This window comes from Ranitomeya variabilis, chromosome 3 (genome assembly GCF_051348905.1).
Source record: "Ranitomeya variabilis isolate aRanVar5 chromosome 3, aRanVar5.hap1, whole genome shotgun sequence".
In the NCBI taxonomy this organism is placed as follows: domain Eukaryota; kingdom Metazoa; phylum Chordata; class Amphibia; order Anura; family Dendrobatidae; genus Ranitomeya; species Ranitomeya variabilis.
The window spans coordinates 352,737,538-352,757,712 of record NC_135234.1 but is presented as its reverse complement, the minus strand read 5'-3'; positions in this window follow the sequence as shown (position 1 = coordinate 352,757,712).

Sequence of the window (20,175 nt, the reverse complement as noted above, 5' to 3'; positions counted from 1 at the left end):
GAAATTGTGGTCCAGACGGATGCTTCAGAAGTCGAGTTGGGAGACGTGATGTCTCAAGAGATAAATGGTGAAGAACATTCCATCCTGTAAATGAGTCAGAAGCTCTCTATCTGCAAAAAAAACTGTCATTATTGATAAAGAGTGCTTAGCCATCAAATGGGCTATTGACAAGCTGAAATATTACCTACTAGGTACAGGAAAGATATATATCTTGGTACCGTGTTAGCCAGTAGATAGAAAAATATTTAGAATTGAGAGTCCTCAGTGGTTGAAACCTTTTAGTGGCTAACTGAAAAGATGGTAACAAATTGCAAGCTTTCAAGACTACTCAGGCCTCTTCATCAGGCATAGACTAATACAACATCTGAAGAATCACATATTTATACACAACACAGTACAGAACTGTCATTATGGGAGAGTGATAAGTGATAAACAGTTGTGTCCATAAATATTAGAACACTTCCTAGATTAGGAGTGAATGTTTTGTTGTCCTCTGATTGGGGTCTCGTTCTGTTATGATGACCCCACATGGTCTGAAGTGCAAATTCCTTAGTTGATGTAAAAAGACATAAATCCATGTGACTAGTGTTGAGCGATACCGTCCGATACTTGAAAGTATCGGTATCGGCCGATACCGGCAAAGTATCGGATCTAATCCGATACCGATACCCGATACCAATACAAGTCAATGGGACACCAAGTATCGGACGGTATCCTGTATGGTTCCCAGGGTCTGAAGGAGAGGAAACTCTCCTTCAGGCCCTGGGATCCATATCAATGTGTAAAAGAAAGAATTAAAATAAAAAATAGGGATATACTCACCCTCCGATGCAGCCTGGCCTTTACCGCCGTAACCGGGAGCCGTTGTACCTAAGAATGCGCGCTTGAAGGGCCTTAGATGAGGTCATTGTGCTCTGATTGGTCCGTAGCGGTCGCGTGACCGCTACGCGACAAATCACAAAGCAGTGACGTCACCTAAGGTCTTTCAAGCGCTTGAAATACCTTAGAAGACGTCCGCAGCTTCTGATTGGTCGCGTAGCGGTCGCGTGACCGCTACGCGACCAATCACAAAGCAGTGACGTCTTCTAAGGTATTTCAAGCGCTTGAAAGACCTTAGGTGACGTCACTGCTTTGTGATTGGTCGCGTAGCAGTCACGCGACCGCTACGGACCAATCAGAGCGCAGTGACCTCATCTAAGGCCCTTCAAGCGCGCATTCTTAGGTGCAACGGCTCCCGGTTACGGCGGTAAAGTCCAGGAGCCGCCGGAGAGGTGAGTATATCCCTATTTTTTATTTTAATTCTTTATTTTACACATTGATATTAATCCCGATACCGATTCCCGATACCACAAAAGTATCGGATCTCGGTATCGGAATTCCGATACCCGCAAGTATCGGCCGATACCCGATACTTGCGGTATCGGAATGCTCAACACTACATGTGACACATTCATTCCTGCACTAAGTGTGTCTAAGGTTGTCATAAATTTATACTCCCAAATTCTCCTGTCTCTCTGAGATTTTAAGTTACCTTTCAATACAAGTAATTTCAGGTCCATGGTGCTATGATCAGGCTTACAAAAATGTTTGGCCACAGGTAGATCTATTCTTTTTTCTCTTATTGTGTGGTGGTGAGAATTTATCCTTGTTCTCAGTTTCTGCCCTGTCTCCCCTACATACAGACCGCCAGTTGGACATTTAGTACAAATAATTAAGTACACCACACTAGAAGTGTCGCAGCTGAAAGTACCTGGTATCTTGTAGTCCTGATGTGAATTGGGGATATTTGTCTTGTCCGTGGTCATTATAAATGGACAGGTTTTACATTTTTTCTGGTTGCAAGGAAAGGTTCCTGCAGCTGCTGGAGAGGACAGAGAGCTTCTGACAATGATGCTTCTTAGATTTGGGGGCTGCCTTAAACACAGTAGTGGGGGGGTCTGGAAAAATGGAATGTAAGCGGGCATCTTTTTGTATTAAGTTTGCAATTTTCATGCAGCTCCCCTTAGCACTTCCAGATTTGGATTGTAGGTAACTACTAGAGGCACCCGGTTGTTTTCTTCTTTAGCCTTGTAATGTAGCAGGTGATTCCTTGATATTCTGGTGGCTCTTGTAGTTTGGTTTTGAATTGTTCTTGGATGGTAGCCCTGATTCAAAAAGGTCTTTCTGAGGCAACCAAAGTGTTCATCCCTGTCCATGGGGTTGGAACATATACAACTGTATCTGATGGCTTGGCTGTAGACAATAGAGTTTTTTATGTGTTTTGGATGGAAACTGTCCTATTTAAGGTATGTTGGACCGTCGATTGGCTTCTGATACAGGGATGTCTCTATTTTATTGTTCTGCAGCTTAATTACCTACTAGGTAATAATAGATATAGATAGATAGATAGATAGATAGATAGATAGATAGATAGATAGATAGATAGATAGATAGATAGATAGATAGATAGGTACTGTGTTTCCAGTTTCAGCAGATGCTTTTCTTGAGATTTATGACCAATATATTTTCAAACAAAAAACCTTCCTTACTATCTTTCATTCTGACACTTCTCTCACCTCAAAAATATTTTGCTTTTTGGAGAACACATCAAACCGTATTAGAAAAGAAAAAAAAAACAAAGTTCTTAATCAATGACAAATGTTCTGTAGTATCATCTACTAGTGCACTGCTTGTCTTATTTATTTATAGTTAGACTGTGACATATGGTATTACGTCTTAATAATTTTATGCAAGGCCCTTCTATTTGTAAGGTTTGAATTAGCACAGCTTAATATATCAGCGGGTGTTGCAACAAGTAAAACACACAGTTCAAAGCGCTGTATAAATGCATAACTTATTTGTGGTTCTGATTAAATAAAACATTTAGTAAAAATTTGTTTTGGTCCTTTATTAAAATTCTAGCTAGTGTTACATGAAGCTTTTCCATTTGGTCTCTGAAGTTATGTGTTATGCTGAAAAAATTGAATTGTGGATATTTATGTAAAGCCTTAGGTGCAAATTTCCTTATTTTTAAAATGCTGCTGTGTTGGTACTATAAAATCACAGTATATGGCCGGCCTCACACTAGCGAGTTTTACGGACGTAAGAGCGCAGAAATTACGTCCGTGAAACTCGCAAAATAAACGGCACAATTATTCTTAATGGGGCTGCTCCTATTAGCCGTATATTATGGTTCAGTATTATACGGCTTTCTACGGCCGTACAAAATCACAGCATGCTGCGTTTGTCAGCGTATTGCGCAAAAAAATCGCTAATGAAAGTCTATGGGGGCGAGAAAAATACGGATTCCACACGGACCTGCAGTGTGACTTGAGAGAAATACGCAGCGCTGTTAGTGAAAAGTCGGTAATTCAATTGCCGGCTTTTCATTTCTCCTGCACAAACCCGACAGGATATGAGACATGGTTTACATACAGTAAACCATCTCATATCCCCTTTTTTTTTGCATATTCCACACTACTAATGATAGTAGTGTGTATATGCAAAATTTCAGCGCTGTAGCTGCTAAAATAAAGGGTTAAATGGCGGAAAAAATTGGCGTGGGCTCCCGCGCAATTTTCTCCGCCAGACTGGTAAAGCCAGTGACTGAGGGCAGATATTAATAGCCAGGAGAGGGTCCATGGTTATTGGCCCCCCCGTGGCTAAAAACATCTGCCCCCAGCCACCCCAGAAAAGGCACATCTGGAAGATGCGCCTATTCTGGCACTTGGCCGCTCTCTTCCCACTCCCTGTAGCGGTGGGATATGGGGTAATGAAGGGTTAATGCCACCTTGCTATTGTAAGGTGACATTAAGCCAGATTAATAATGGAGAGGCGTCAATTATGTCACCTATCCAATATTAATCCAATTGTTGGAAAGGGTTAAAAAACACACACATACATGATTAAAAAGTATTTTAATGCAATAAACACAGCGGTTGTTGTAATAATTTATTGTTCTCTCAATCCATCAGGAACACCCTCGCTTGGAAAAATAATAAACGCACAAGATACATACCTTCTGGTGAACCGTCCCGTCCCACGAAGTAATCCATCTGAAGGGGTTAACTAATATTACAGGCACGAGCCCTGCTAAATGCAGCTGTGCTCCGTGCCTGTAATCCCCGGCGAATGAATGAAATGTAGGTCATTGACCTACATTTCCTTCAGTCGTGGTGAGGCGCCCTCTGGTGAATGTTCTCATGAACTGCAGCCTGGGAACTTTTTCCCACGCTCCAGGTCATATGAGGACATCCACCAGGGGGCGCATCACCGCGACTGAAGGAAATGTAGGTCAATGACCTACATTTCCTTCATTCGCCGGGGAATTACAAGCACGAGCACCGCTGCATTTAGCAGGGCTCGTGCCTGTAATATTAGTTAACCCCTTCAGATGGATTACTTCGTGGGACGAGACGGTTCACCAGAAGGTATGTATCTTGTGCGTTTATTATTTTTCCAAGCGAGGGTGTTCCTGATGGATTGAGAGAACAATAAATTATTACAACAACCGCTGTGTTTATTGCATTAAAATACTTTTTAATCATGTGTGTGTGTGTTTTTTAACCCTTTCCAACAATTGGATTAATAATGGATAGGTGACATAATTGACGCCTCTCCATTATTAATCTGGCTTAATGTCACCTTCCAATAGCAAGGTGGCATTAACCCTTCATTACCCCATATCCCACCGCTACAGGGAGTGGGAAGAGAGTGGCCAAGTGCCAGAATAGGCGCATCTTCCAGATGTGCCTTTTCTGGGGTGGCTGGGGGCAGATGTTTTTAGCCACGGGGGGGCCAATAACCATGGACCCTCTCCTGGCTATTAATATCTGCCCTCAGTCACTGGCTTTACCATTCTGGCGGAGAAAATTGCGCGGGAGCCCACGCCAATTTTTTCCGCCATTTAACCCTTTATTTCAGCAGCTACAGCGCTGAAATTTTGCACATACACACTACTAACATTAGTAGTGTGGAATATGCAAAAAAAAGGGGGATATGAGATGGTTTACTGTATGTAAACCATGTCTCATATCCTGTCGGGTTTGTGCAGGAGAAATGAAAAGCCGGCAATTGAATTACCGGCTGTTCACAGATATCGCGCTGAATGAAATATAAATACAGAAGATATATATATGTGTCTCAATGACATATATATATATATATACTGTATATATGTTTTCCCGAACATTTGAGCACATAAATCCATTAGATGTCGGTTTTGCAAGCCTGCGCGAAAATCTCGCAGTACGGATGCCATACGGATTACATACGGAGGATGCCATGCGCAAAATACGCTGAAACACCCTGACTACGAATCAATATTTTGGGAACATTTCTCTGTATTACGGCCGTAGTACGGACGTATAATACGTGGCGTATTGTCTTACACCAAGTGTGAGGCCGGCCTATTACTTATTTTCCTCCTTAGTTATGAAAGTTAGGCATTTTTTTCTACAGTCACAGTGAAAACTTTTGAGATTGACACATATTTTGGTTTTCATAAAGTTTTCTGCTTCAGGTTTCATAGTGGCAATTTGCATTAGCTTTTTATTCAGAGTGATCAGACAAATTGCAAAATAATGCAAAGTCATTCCTTGCCATGACAATTACCTTAATCACAAATAAACCCATTTCCACTGAATTTTAGCTCTGTCACAAAATAACCTGCTGATACAATTTCAGTCATTTTCTGATTAGCTCAGTTGAAAGTGTTCACAATTACACAGCAGCTGATGTCACTCTGTCTCGCTGCTTGAATTATAATAGCAGACTGTTTACTTTAAAAGGTGGCTTGTGCTTTAAATCATTGACTTTGAACCATAGCTACCACCAAGGGAACTACTTTGAATAAAAAGGACTTTACAGACAAGGACATTGCTGCTTTTAGGATTGCCCCTAAATCAAACATCAAGAACTTCAAAGAGGGATATTTAGTTGCATTGAAGATTTCATGGTGCTCAAGTGTCACAACTATGTTATCTGTTGTCCCAGGAATAGGGGCTCTTTCCCTATCCCTAGTGCTAGGGGCACCCTAGCTCGCCTTGTTCCCCATATTGCTTCTGTTGATGAAGATGCTGGGGCCACTTACCTTGCCTTAGTGCCTGAATCTGCCTTCATAGCAAATATAGAAAAACTGACTGAACAGCCATCTAGTCTGAACTAGTGCATAACCAAAAAGTCTTACATAGCAAATAGATAATGGCTGCACTCAAGTTTATTGTGCTAAAGCAAGGAAATGTGCAATACATGAAATGTGAACAGCATAATGGCTTGTGAAATTTATGATAAAACACATGAGATTTTTAGCACAAGATTTGGCCAAAAGTTGTGAGCCCATTCACCAAACGTCAAGGTAATCTCAGATCGAATGGGTAACTAACCTGTCTGCCTAGTGTGAACACTTACCTATGGCTAATAACATGGTAAAGCCTGCATTTATAGAGGAGGTTAGAACAAACTGTATTTGGATGTAATTAAAATCACAGCATGGTGAAGGGCGGGGCGTTCAAGTCAGAAAAAGCAATACATAGCAAATATAGAAAAACTGACTGAACAGCCATCTAGTCTGAACTGGTGCATAACCAAAAAGTCTTACATAGCAAATAGATAATGGCTGCACTCACGTTTATTGTGCTAAAGCAAGGAAATGTGCAATACATGAAATGTGAACAGCATAATGGCTTGTGAAATTTATGAAAAAACACATGAGATTTTTAGCACAAGATTTGGCCAAAAGTTGTGAGCCCATTCACCAAACGTCAAGGTAATCTCAGATCGAATGGGTAACTAACCTGTCTGCCTAGTGTGAACACTTACCTATGGCTAATAACATGGTAAAGCCTGTATTTATAGAGGAGGTTAGAACCAACTGTGTTTGGATGTAATTAAAATCACAGCATGGTGAAGGGCGGGGCGTTCAAGTCAGAAAAAGCAATACATAGCAAATATAGAAAAACTGACTGAACAGCCATCTAGTCTGAACTGGTGCATAACCAAAAAGTCTTACATAGCAAATAGATAATGGCTGCACTCAAGTTTATTGTGCTAAAGCAAGGAAATGTGCAATACATGAAATGTGAACAGCATAATGGCTTGTGAAATTTATGAAAAAACACATGAGATTTTTAGCACAAGATTTGGCCAAAAGTTGTGAGCCCATTCACCAACCAGACTAACAAGGTAATAAGAGCAGGGATAAAGGAAAATACCAATCATACAAATATACACACATAACCAACAGAGGTTAACACCGGGGAGTGGAGGATGGGGTTAAACCAAAGTGGAAGAAAGCGAGTTATCACACAATCAAAACCTATCAACTGTCACAGATAAATCCACCAAATGTCTTCTCCAACAACAACCACCAACAAATTCCAGCCTTGCAGCATAAGCTATCTGATAATGAGTGATAGCCAGGGCACGGATTATATAGGAGATCGGAGTGGCTAACAGTGCACAGCTGAGAGCCTAAACACATGAAAGCTTCCCAGAGCTCTCACCTGAGCAAATTAACCCTGCACTGATAAAAAGAAATGTACACCATTTAATATGAAGATGAAGTGCTTCTAATCACTGCAGGAATAAGAGATATCAGACGCTGCAGTCTTGTGGCTCCTCTCTGTCAAGTAAACATGTGACATCAAGAATGTCAGGCCAAGACCTTCTCCTAAATAGGATTCACCTACTGGTTTGGTTCAATTCCATTCCAAATGTGCTCAGGAATGGCAGCAGTCAGGTATCTGTCCATCTGCACACATAGTGTGCAAAGATTTTTGGAGCGCTGCAAAAAAATAGCTCCAAGAAAAGCATCAAGGACAGACAGACATTTTCTCAGGTTATTTTCTCTTATGAAGCCCCCTTTAGAATTATTGGGTCTTCTGCAAGAATGATTGCCTGGAGAAGAATAAGTGACCCTTACTATGTGTCCTGTGTGAGGCCAACAGTTAAGCATCCAGAGCACATTCAAGTGTAGGGTTGCTTTTCATCTAAGGCTACTTTCACACTAGCATCGTATGTAATACGTTGCAATGCGTCGTTCAGGAGAAAAAACGCATCCTGCAAAGTTGTCTGCAGGATGCCTTTTTTCCCCATAGACTAACATTACTGACGCATTGCAACGTATTGCCGCCACACGTCGCAACTGTCATGCGACGGTTGCATCGTGTTTTGGCGGACCGCCGCCACAAAAAAAGTTACATGTAATTTTTTTGTGCGGCGAGTCCGCCATTTTTGACCGCGCATGCGCACCCGAAACTCCGCCCCCTCCTCCCCGGACCTTTCAATGGGGCAGTGGAAGCATCGTAAGACTGCTTCCGCTGCCCACGTTGGACATTTCTTTCACAGCATGAGTCGGTACGTCGGCCCGATGCACTGCGACGGGCCCGTACCGACGCTAGTGTGAAAGCAGCCTAAGGGAGTGGGCTCATTCACAATTTTGCCTAAGAATAACTAAGAATAAAGCCATGAATAAAGAATGATATCTAAACATCGTCCTAGAACAGGGGTGGGCAATTTTCCTGAGGGATCACATGAGAGGCCATGAAGGTTGTGGTGGCTTAAAGGAATTCTGCTCAATATTAATATTAATTTTATCACTTAAGACTGAGTAGAATTCAAGGGTTTTTTTCACAAATAAGTACACTTTGCATCAATAAACCTTGGAATAAAAATAAGTTTCACAATTAGATGTTAAAAATAAAAATATACGTATAAAAATTATGCAGAAAATTTAGTTATACTGTATAATACAATGAAACACATTATAATAATTGCTCAAATTGATCCTACAATGTTATATTCATTATTATTACCCATAAAATATGAGTAAGTACTGACAGTTCCCTGTGCTTTGGAAGCAGAGAATTATGAAAGTCCCACAGATAACAGAGAGTTAATGCTTAGCGTGTTACAAAGGTCTTTCAATCCTGACCCAATTTAGGCCTAAAGCTGAAAACCTTATGGGGTGCAGCAGCCTGCAACACATCAGAGAGCCATTGTTTATTTCTTGGCAGGCATGTTTAAGACATCCAGGCTTATCTGAAGCCTCTCACTTCTGCTTCGGAGAAAGACAAACTAATTTGTTGAATGTTAGCAGTGACATTTGGCTTCACCCGGTGACTATCTCATGATTAATTCTCCATATGGAAGTGTAATGTGAGATGCAATGAACCCAGTTGTAAACACACACACAGTTAAACACGAATTCAGCTGTGACCTAAGTAGTTAAGTAGTAGGAGGAGGACATCTTGGTGGAGATATGCACTAGAGCTATAAATAAGGCTGACCTCAGAGATACTAGTGTCACTGGTCTATGCTAAGTGCTTCTTGGATTCTGTATATCCCTTTCTTAATAGGTTTGCAATAAAGGGCAGGATGAAATGGAAGAAGAAGGCTTCAGCAGTGGGGCTAAACCATTACCATAAATCATTAGAAGGCACTTGTCCTAATGATCTAAGGTAAGGTATTTCTGACTGGAAGAGAAAAGAACTTACTTAACATGTCGAGTACTTTAACCACTTAAAGTAACTTGTGCACTGTCAGTAGACAAAATCTTGGGAAGGCTAAAAGTTTGTTAAACATCAAGGATCAATAGAAAGGTGATGCTGACTAATGGGCTGTTTTTTTACAAGCATCACACCTTTGTGCTATGTCTTATATGAAGGGGTCTTTTCACTCTCTTAGGAACCAGACAAAGGGCGAGACTGTCCCCTACAGTTATACCATTGGTAAAGTTTTTCATTCTTTTCCATTACACTATGTTCCAAATTATTATGCAAATGACATTTTTCTCGGATTTTCCTAAATGGTCAGTGCAAATGACAGTCATTCTAATAAAAGTCATCACCCGTTAGAGTAAACATCAAATTTTATTGAAGAAACCTCCCAATGATAACAGTATAATCGCCAAAATGAATAAAAACTCAAAATGCACTGTTCCAAATTATTAGGCACAGTAGTATTTCTAAACATTTGATATGTTTTAAAGAACTGAAAATGCTCATTTGTGGAATTTGCAGCATTAGGAGGTCACATTCACTGAACAAAAAAGCTATTTAACTCCAAAACATCCTAACAGGCCAAGTTACATGTTAACATAGGAGCCCTTCATTGATATCATCTTCACAATTCTTGCATCCATTGAACTTGTGAGTTTATGGAGAGTTTCTGCTTGTATTTCTTTGCATGAAGTCAAAATAGCCTCCCAGAGCTGCTGTTTTGATGTGAACTGCCTCCCACCCTCATAGATCTTTTGCTTGATGATACTCCAAAGGTTCTCTATAGGGTTGAGGTCAGGGGAAGATGGTGGCCACACCATGAGTTTATCTCCTTTTATGCCCATAGCAGCCAATTACTCAGAGGTATTCATTGTCATGCATGAAGATGATTTTGTTCCTGAAGGCACGTTTCTGCTTTTTAGACCATGGAAGAAAGTTGTCAGTCAGAAACTCTATTTACTTTGCTGAGGTCATTTTCACACCTTCAGGAACCTTAAAGGGCCCTACCAGCAGGTTCCCCATGATTCCAGCCAGAAACATGACTCCTCCACCTCCTTGCTGACGTCGCAGCTTTGTTGGGACATGGTGGCCATCCACCAACCATCCACTACTCCATCCATCTGGACCGTCCAGAGTTGCTCGACACTCATCAGTAAACAAGACTGTTTGAAAATTAGTCTTCATGTATGTCTGGGCCCACTGCAACCATTTCTGCTTGTGAACACTGTTTAGGAGTGGCCGAATAGTAGGTTTATGCACCACAGCAAGCCTTTGAAGGATCCTACACCTTGAGGTTTGAGGGACTCCAGACGCACCAGCAGCTTCAAATAACTGTTTGCTGCTTTGTAATGGTATTTTGGCAGCTGCTCTCATAATCCAATGAATTTGTCTGCCAGAAAACTTCCTCATTATGCCTTTATTTGCATGAACTCTGTCTGTGCTCTGTTTCAGTCACAAATCTCATCAGAGTATGATGATCACTCTTAAGTCTTCGTGAAATATCTAATTTTTTCATACCTTGTCCAAGGTATTGCACTATTTAACGCTTTTCAGCAGCAGAGAGATCCTTTTATTTCCCATATTGCATGAAACCTGTGACCTGCATAATAATGTGGAACAACATTTTTGAGTAGTTTTCCTTTAATTAGAATCACCTGGAAAACTAGTTATCACATGTGTTTAAGATTGATTTCAGTGATTCATTGAGCCCTGAGACACAATACCATCCACGAGTTTATTTGAAAAACAAAACAATTAAATCTTTAAGACACTTAAATCCAATTTGCATAATAATTTGGAACACAGTGTATTTCCATTGGTTTTACATAAACTAATACAGGATATGGGAGAGGCATAAATTATTTTTACCTGATATGTAAACATTGCTCTTGCTCGAAAGATAACTGCTACAAAAAGAGCAAAAAAATCTATATATTACAAAAAAACATAGAACTTAAAACAGATAAACAGTATTGTTTTTCTCAATTAATTTATTATATGTATAGAATAGATTTTACAGAAATTTGAGAACTGATTTTGCTCTTTGGAAAGTGATGACTGAGAATGTACACTTATTAATGATCCTTATTGTCATGTGAGAAAAAAGATTGTGTATACTATGTAGCCAACTATGATAAATCATTTCATAGCACTTCTAAATGGCTTTTTTACCATTGTATGTTATTGACTAATTCTATGCTCATTAACTCCTAAAGTTATGCCATTTGGTTTAAATGTGTTAAGAATTGTGCACCACTTTTAGTTATTTTATATAACAAGTTATGGCTCTAAAAGAAGCACTCCTCCCATTAATGTTTTTATCCTCTTATTATATTGCAATCATCATATTATATAACACTGTGTATTTACAATAGCTAATTTTGCCTTTCTACCCAGCTAATTCTTCTTTTTTACATTAGGTCCTATGACATCATGTAATTAAAAACTGACTAGCTATATCCTTTTAAGCTCTATGTAGAAACAAGAGGTCAATTTTCCCTGCATGAGTCATAAGTTGCTGCACAAGTCCCCGACAGGGGGAAGGAGCAGAGCACCTGGGTCAGGAGTTGAAGAGGGGGATGATAAATGCAGGGAAAAGAGACTTCATGTTTCTATGCAGAGAAAAGAGAAAAAATTACTTGGTAGAAAGGCAAAATGAGCAATTGTAAGTGCACAGTTTTATATAATGTGATGACTGCAAAGCATTAAAAAGAAAAAAAAAAAGGTGGGAGCACTTCTTTAACATGTCAATTCAATGTTGACTGACATGGTCAATCAAAGTTGGATGGGTGTGATAAGACCCATGACTCTGCATGACTCCAGCCCTATCCAATAATCTCAGGTATGCTATTTACATAAGATCCAAGTATATGAAACTACTAGATGTTTCCAGCCAGCTAACGCTCGGCATGCTCATTGCTATCTAATTAACTCTGCTAGTGATTAAACTAAAGTAAATAATGACAACATTCAATAGCACTTATGCAGGTGGTAAATTAACTTAAAATGAAGTTAATAACAATAATAATCATGTGTGGGGATGAAGCCTCGTGTGGTAATGTGGAGGGACGGAGCCTCGTGTGTTAATGTGTGAGGACAGAGCCTCGTATGGTAATGTGTGGGGACAGAGCCTCGTGTGGTAATGTGTGGGGACGGAGACTCATGTGGTAATGTGTGAGGACAGAGCCTCATATGGTAATGTGTGGGGACAGAGCCTCGTGTGGTAATGTGTGGGGACGCAGCCTCGTGTGGTAATGTGTGAGGACGGAGCCTCGTGTGGTAGTGTGGGGACACAGCCTCATGTGGTAATGTGTGGGGACAGAGGCTCGTGTGGTAATGTGGGGGGACGGAGCCTCATGTGGTAATGTGTGGGGACGGAGCCTCGTGTGGTAATGTGGGGGGACAGAGCCTCATGTGGTAATGTGTGGGGACGCAGCCTCGTGTGGTAATGTGTGAGGACGGAGCCTCGTGTGGTAATGTGGGGGGACAGAGCCTCATGTGGTAATGTGTGGGGACGGAGCCTCGTGTGGTAATGTGGGGGGACGCAGCCTCGTGTGGTAATGTGTGGGGACGGAGCCTCATTTGGTAATGTGTGGGGACGGAGCCTCGTGTGGTAATGTGTGGGGACGGAGCCTCGTGTGGTAATGTGTGGGGACGCAGCCTCGTGTGGTAATGTGTGAGGACGGAGCCTCGTGTGGTAGTGTGGGGACACAGCCTCATGTGGTAATGTGTGGGGACAGAGGCTCGTGTGGTAATGTGGGGGGACGGAGCCTCATGGGGTAATGTGTGGGGACGGAGCCTCGTGTGGTAATGTGGGGGGACAGAGCCTCATGTGGTAATGTGTGGGGACGCAGCCTCGTGTGGTAATGTGTGAGGACGGAGCCTCGTGTGGTAATGTGGGGGGACAGAGCCTCATGTGGTAATGTGTGGGGACGGAGCCTCGTGTGGTAATGTGTGGGGACAGAGCCTCGTGTAGTAATGTGGGGGGGCGGGATTATGTGTGGTAATGTGGTGGGGGTGCAGAATTATGTGTGCTGATGTGGTGGGGGCGGGATTATGTGTGGTGATGTGGTGGGGGGCAGGATTATGTGTGGTGATGTGGTGGGGGGGTGGGATTATGTGTGGTGATATGGTGGGGGGCGGGATTATGTGTGGTAATGTGGTGGAGGGGCAGGATTATGTGTGGTAATGTGGTGGGGGGCGGGAATATGTGTGGTAATGTGGTGGGGGGAGGGATTATCTTGTGGTAATGTGGTGGGGGTGGGATTATCTGTGGTAATGTGGTGGGGGGCGGGATTATGTGTGGTAATGTGGTGGGAGGCGGGATTATCTTGAGGTAATGTGGTGGGGGGCGAGATTATCTGTGGTAATGTGGTGGGGGGTGGGATTATGTGTGGTAATGTGGTGGGAGGCGGGTTTACCTGTGGTAATGTGGTGGGGGGTTGGATTATGTGGTGATGTGGTGTGGGGGCGGGATTATGTGTGGTAATGTGGCGGGGGGGTGGGATTATGTGTGGTGATGTGGTGGGGGTGGGATTATGTGTGGTAATGTGGTGGGAGGCGGGTTTACCTGTGGTAATGTGGTGGGGGGTTGGATTATGTGGTGATGTGGTGTGGGGGCGGGATTATGTGTGGTAATGTGGCGGGGGGTGGGATTATGTGTGGTGATGTGGTGGGGGTGGGATTATGTGTGGTGATGTGGTGGGCGGGCGGGATTATGTGTGGTAATGTGGTGGGGGGCGGGATTATCTGTGGTAATGTGGTGAAGGGGTGGGATTATCTGTGGTAATGTGGTGGGGGGTGGGATTATGTGTGGTAATGTGGTAGGGGGTGGGATTATTTGTGGTAATATGGTGGGGGCAGGATTATGTGTGGTGATGTGGTGGGGGGCGGGATTATGTGTGGTAATGTGGGGGCGGGATTATCTGTGGTAATATGGTGGTGGGCGGGATTATGTGTGGTAATGTGGTGGGAGCAGGATTATGTGTGGTAATGTGGTGGGGGGTGGGATTATGTGTGGTAATGTGGCGGGGGGCGAGATTATGTGTAGTGATGTGGTGGGTGGGTGGGATTATGTGTGGTGATGTGTTGGGGGCGGTATTATGTGTGGTGATGTGGTGGGGGGCGGGATTATGTGTGGTGATGTTGTGGGGGGGCAGGATTATGTGTGGTGATGTGGTGGGGGGCGGGATCATGTGTGGTAATGTGGTGGGGGGGTGGGATTATGTGTGGTAATGTGGCGGGGGCGGGATTATGTGTACTGATGTGGTGGCGGGATTATGTGTGGTGATGTGGTGGGTGGGTGGGATTATGTGTGGTGATGTGGTGGGTGGGCGGGATTATGTGTGGTGATGTGGTGGGTGGGCGGGATTATGTGTGGTGATGTGGTGGGGGCGGGATTATGTGTGGTGATGTGGTGGGGGCGGGATTATGTGTGGTGATATGGAGGGGGCGGGATTATGTGTAATGATGTGGTGGGGCGGGATTATATGTGGTGATGTGGTGGGGGGCAGGATTATGTGTGGTGATGTGGTCGGGGGGCTGGAATATGTGTGGTGATGTGGTGAGGGGGCGGGATTATGTGTGGTGATGTGGTGGGGGGCGAGATTATGTGTGGTGATGTGGTGGGCGGCGGGATTATGTGTGGTAATGTGGTGGGGGTGGGATTATGTGTGGTGATGGGGTGGGCGGGTGGGATTATGTGTGGTGATGGGGTGGGGGGTGGGTTTGTGTATGGTAATGTGCTGCAGATTATGTGTGGTAATGTGGTGGGGGGGCAGGATTGTGTGTGGTAATGTGGAGAGGGGGTGGGATTGTGTGTGGTAATGTGGTGGGGGGTGGGATTGTGTGTGGTAATGTGGTGGGGGGCGGAATTGTGAGTGGTAGTGTGGTGGGGGTTGGATTGTGTGTGGTAATGGGGTGGGGGCGGGATTATGTGTGGTAATGTGGTGGGGGGCGGGATTATGTGTGGTGATGTGGTGGGGGCAGGATTATGTGTGGTGATGTGGTGGGGGGCGGGATTATCTGTGGTGATGTGGGGGTGGGATTATGTGTGGTGATGTGGTGGGTGGGCAGGATTATGTGTGGTGATGGAGTGGGGGTGGGTTTGTGTATGGTAATGTGGTGCAGATTATGTGTGGTAATGTGGTGGGGGGGGCAGGATTGTGTGTGGTAATGTGGTGGGGGGCGGGATTGTGAGTGGTAATGTAGGTGGGGGTTGGATTGTGTGTGGTAATGGGGTGGGGGGCGGGATTATGTGTGGTAATGTGGTGGGGGGCGGGATTATGTGTGGTGATGTGGTGGGGGCGGGATTATGTGTGGTGATGTGGTGGGCGGGATTATGTGTGGTGATGGGGTGGGCGGGCGGGATTATGTGTGGTGATGGGGTGGGCGGGCGGGATTATTTGTGGTGATATGATGGGGGGGTGGGATTATCTGTGGTGATGTGGGGGGTGGGATTATGTGTGGTGATGTGGTGGGTGGGCAGGATTATGTGTGGTGATGGAGTGGGGGGTGGGTTTGTGTATGGTGATGTGTTGCAGATTATGTGTGGTAATGTGGTGGGGGGCAGGATTGTGTGTGGTAATGTGGAGGGGGGGCGGGATTGTGTGTGGTAATGTGGTGGGAGGCAGGATTGTGTGTGGTAATGTGGTGGGGGTTGGATTGTGTGTGGTAATGGGGTGGGGGGCGGGATTATGTGTGGTAATGTGGTGGGGGGCAGGATTGCGTATGGTAATGTGGTGGGGGCCGGTATTGTGGGGTAATGGGGTGGGGGGCGGGATTATGTGTGGTAATGTGGTGGGGGCAGGATTATGTGTGGTGATGTGGTGGGGGGGCGGGATTGTGTGTGGTAATGTGGTGGGGGCGGAATTGTGTGTGGTAATGTGATGGGGGCGGGATTGTGTGTGGTAATGTGGTGGGGGGCGGGATTGTGTGTGATAATGTGGTGGGGGGCAGAGCTACTGTGCAGGGGCGGGATTAGCGAGTAATCACGATGCCTCTTATATATATAGATTTTTTCCTCAATAGTGTTAAAAAAAGAACTTTAACAAAAGTATGTTAGGAATTATGTTTCTAGGTGATTCGGCATTTTGCCATCTTAGAAGCTATGTAAACTTTCAAGCAGATTTTGTTTTACTGTCTATTTGTTTTGTAACTGCAATAAAAATATTCAACTTTCCAAATATTTTTGATTAATCTTATTCTATCAGTTAGTTGCTATAATGTGACTTTCAGTCCTGTGCTCCTGTTTGGTTCTAACAGCTCTCTCTGATCTCCCATCCTTATCATCAGTGATAACATGGACATGGTCACAGAGGCGGATATACTGTCGCTGCAGCCACTGCAGCTGCATCGGGGCCCAGAGTTGCTTCCTGCCCAGCACTTTCTGTCTGACACAGACCATGCGACAGGATGATGTCAGCATTTAGGGCACGAATGTGTCAGAGAGAAAGACAATGATGCTGCGGCTGTGAGGGAATGTGCAGAGAGGTGAGTGGTCGGTGTTTACGTTTTTTTTAACAATACATTGGGGGAGAACAATGATTGGAGTGGTGGAGAGGACAATGATGGGGTTGGTGGGAGAGAACAATGGGGTGGTAGAGAGGGCAATGATTGAGGTGGTGGGGCAGAACAATGATTGGGGTGGTGGAGAGGGTAATGATGTGGGTGGTGGAGAGGGAAATGATGGAGAGAGAGCAATGGGGTTTTTTTTTTTTGCAAATTGCCTCTTCTGAGAAAAAGAGGACTTAAACTCTATAGCGCCACCTGTTGGAAGTAGCGATCCAACAAGTCACAATCAACCCTTTAACGAGTCTTGCAATATGACTAAGGGTACTGTCACACAGTACCATTTTGATCGCTACGACGGTACGATTCGTGACGTTCTAGCGATATCGTTACGATATCGCAGTGTCTGACACGCAGCAGCGATCAGGGATCCTGCTGAGAATCGTACGTCGTAGCAGATCGTATGGAACTTTCTTTCGTCGCTTGATCACCCGCTGATATCGCTGGATCGTTGTGTGTGACAGCGATCCAGCGATGTGTTCGCTTGTAACCAGGGTAAACATCGGGTAACTAAGCGCAGGGCCGCGCTTAGTAACCCGATGTTTACCGTGGTTACCAGCGTAAACGTAAAAAAAACAAACAGTACATACTCACATTCCGGTGTCTGTCCTCCGGCGTCTCAGCTTCTCTGCAGTGTGAGCGCCGGCCAGCCAGAAAGCGAGCACAGCGGTGACGTCTGACGTCACCGCTGTGCTTTCCGGCTATGGCGCTTACACAGTGGAGAGAAGCAGAACGCCGGGGACAGACACCGGAATGTAAGTATGTACTGTTTGGTTTTTTTACGTTTACGCTGGTAACCACGGTAAACATCGGGTTACTAAGCGCGGCCCTGCGCTTAGTTACCCGATGTTTACCTGTTCAAGGCCTCCAACAATTGCACTACCCAGGGTGCACCAGGCCCAAGTAAAGATAGCAAACAACACAGGTGCAAATAATACCGATGCAGCCAACCTACAATCAGGAATTGGCTGCTTGGAGCACCCATGCAAAAAAATAGTCTGTATGTGGCATGTTCACACAGGACTGCAAAGTATATGGTGAAAAGCCTATTAATGACGCCATATATATAGCGGGCTAACCATGATGCATCCTGTGTGAACAGAGGCCACAGTGTACAGAGCCATCTAGGGCCCAGGCGCACCCTGGAAAAATGTACAGTGCACCAAAAACATAACAATGTATGCAAGGTATTGGTTGATATTATGGCCACAATATTGAAGCTGCCAACCCACGTCAAGGGTCCTTGTATCTTGGCAGTCCTAATCTAAAAAAACACCATTGGAGGAAAACCTCCACTAAACTCAAAAAAAACACCAGAACACAGGCAGGGATGCTTACCTGTTCAAGGCCTCCAACAATTGCACTACCCAGGGTGCACCAGGCCCAAGTAAAGATAGCAAACAACACAGGTGCCAATAATACCGATGCAGCCAACCTACAATCAGGAATAGGCTGCTTGGCTCTGTACACTGTGGCCTCTGTTCACACAGGATGCATCATGGTTAGCCCGCTATATTTATGGCGTCATTAATAGGCTTTTCACCATATACTTTGCAGTCCTGTGTGAACATGCCACATACAGACTATTTTTTTGCATGGGTGCTCCAAGCAGCCAATTCCTGATTGTAGGTTGGCTGCATCGGTATTATTTGCACCTGTGTTGTTTGCTATCTTTACTTGGGCCTGGTGCACCCTGGGTAGTGCAATTGTTGGAGGCCTTGAACAGGTAAGCATGCCTGTGTTCTGGTGTTTTTTTTTAGTTTAGTGGAGGTTTTCCTCCAATGGTGTTTTTTTACCCGATGTTTACCCTGGTTACCGGGGACTTCGGCATCGCTCCAGCGCCGTGATTGCAAAGTGTGACCGCAGTCTACGACGCTGGAGCGATAATCATACGATCGCTGCGACGTCACGGATCGTGCCGTCGTAGCGATTAAAATGGTACTGTGTGACAGTACCCTTAGGATAAAAGCCAATTCAGTATCTCAATTCGCAGACACGGTGTTTCGCCACATTTTTGCCATGCTTTTGTTGCTTATTTTCCCCAATTTATTAGCATGGGTTAAATACGCTGCAAGAATTGACATAATGCAGATTTTAATCTGCTGAAAATTTGCAAGGAAAAAATATGCAAAGTGAGCATGAGGCTTCAGGGATCTTATTCACTTGGCTTGTACTGTAAAACCTTGCATGTCTTCTGTGTGCACATAGCCTTACAGTTAATTGAGGAGAGTCAAAGACTGAATAATTTATATTATTGGGTGGTGGAGATTATAGTTAATGGGGGGCACAGTATTGCTTATCACTTTATATTTTTAATGGTGGGGTACATATCTGTATTCAGGGGGGAGACACATGTATATATACAATGTATGTGACCTTGTTATTTTTAGGGCCGTGACAATCATCATGACAAGAAGAGTCGTGGCTGGGAGATGTCAACATGAAGGTCTGACCAAAGGGAGAAGAAACAGGGGAAAATTTCTCTGATCAGTTGCGACATCAGTGGTAAATTCCTGGATGTAGATATTATTCTGTATCTGCACTGTGTGACGTGGAGTGATAATGTTTTCTGTAAAATCCTTATTCTACATTCTCACATTTGTGTGAAATGTCCGTGTGCTTCCAGATTTTTTTTTATCACACTACAAATGGATTCGTATAGTTTTATAGGTCCATTCACACATCTGTGAAAATCACAGATCTGAGAATGAGATCCGTGAGGGTCAGAGAATGGCCTTTTCTGAGCCGATTTTGAGGATCAGAATAGGACATGCTCAATGCATCTGTAAAATCAGACAACACACAGACACTGCACACAGTTATATTAATGTGACCTTATTATGTATAGCACAGTCCCTTAGTATATAGTGTATTCACTTATTATGTATAGCACTGCCGTACATTGTCTAACATTAAAAACCTTACCATGTGTCAAAGTTGACCTCAGTGTGTGAATAAGGGCAGACAAATGGACCGAGTCCAACCAGTGGACACCAGTCTGAGTTTTTAGTAATACTCTTTTTTATCAAAAATAGCATAAAAGTCACCCCACAGTGGCAAGGTGACTCTGATCGGGAGGTCCTACAGTGTCTAATATTAAAAACCTTACCATGTGTCAAAGTTGACCTCA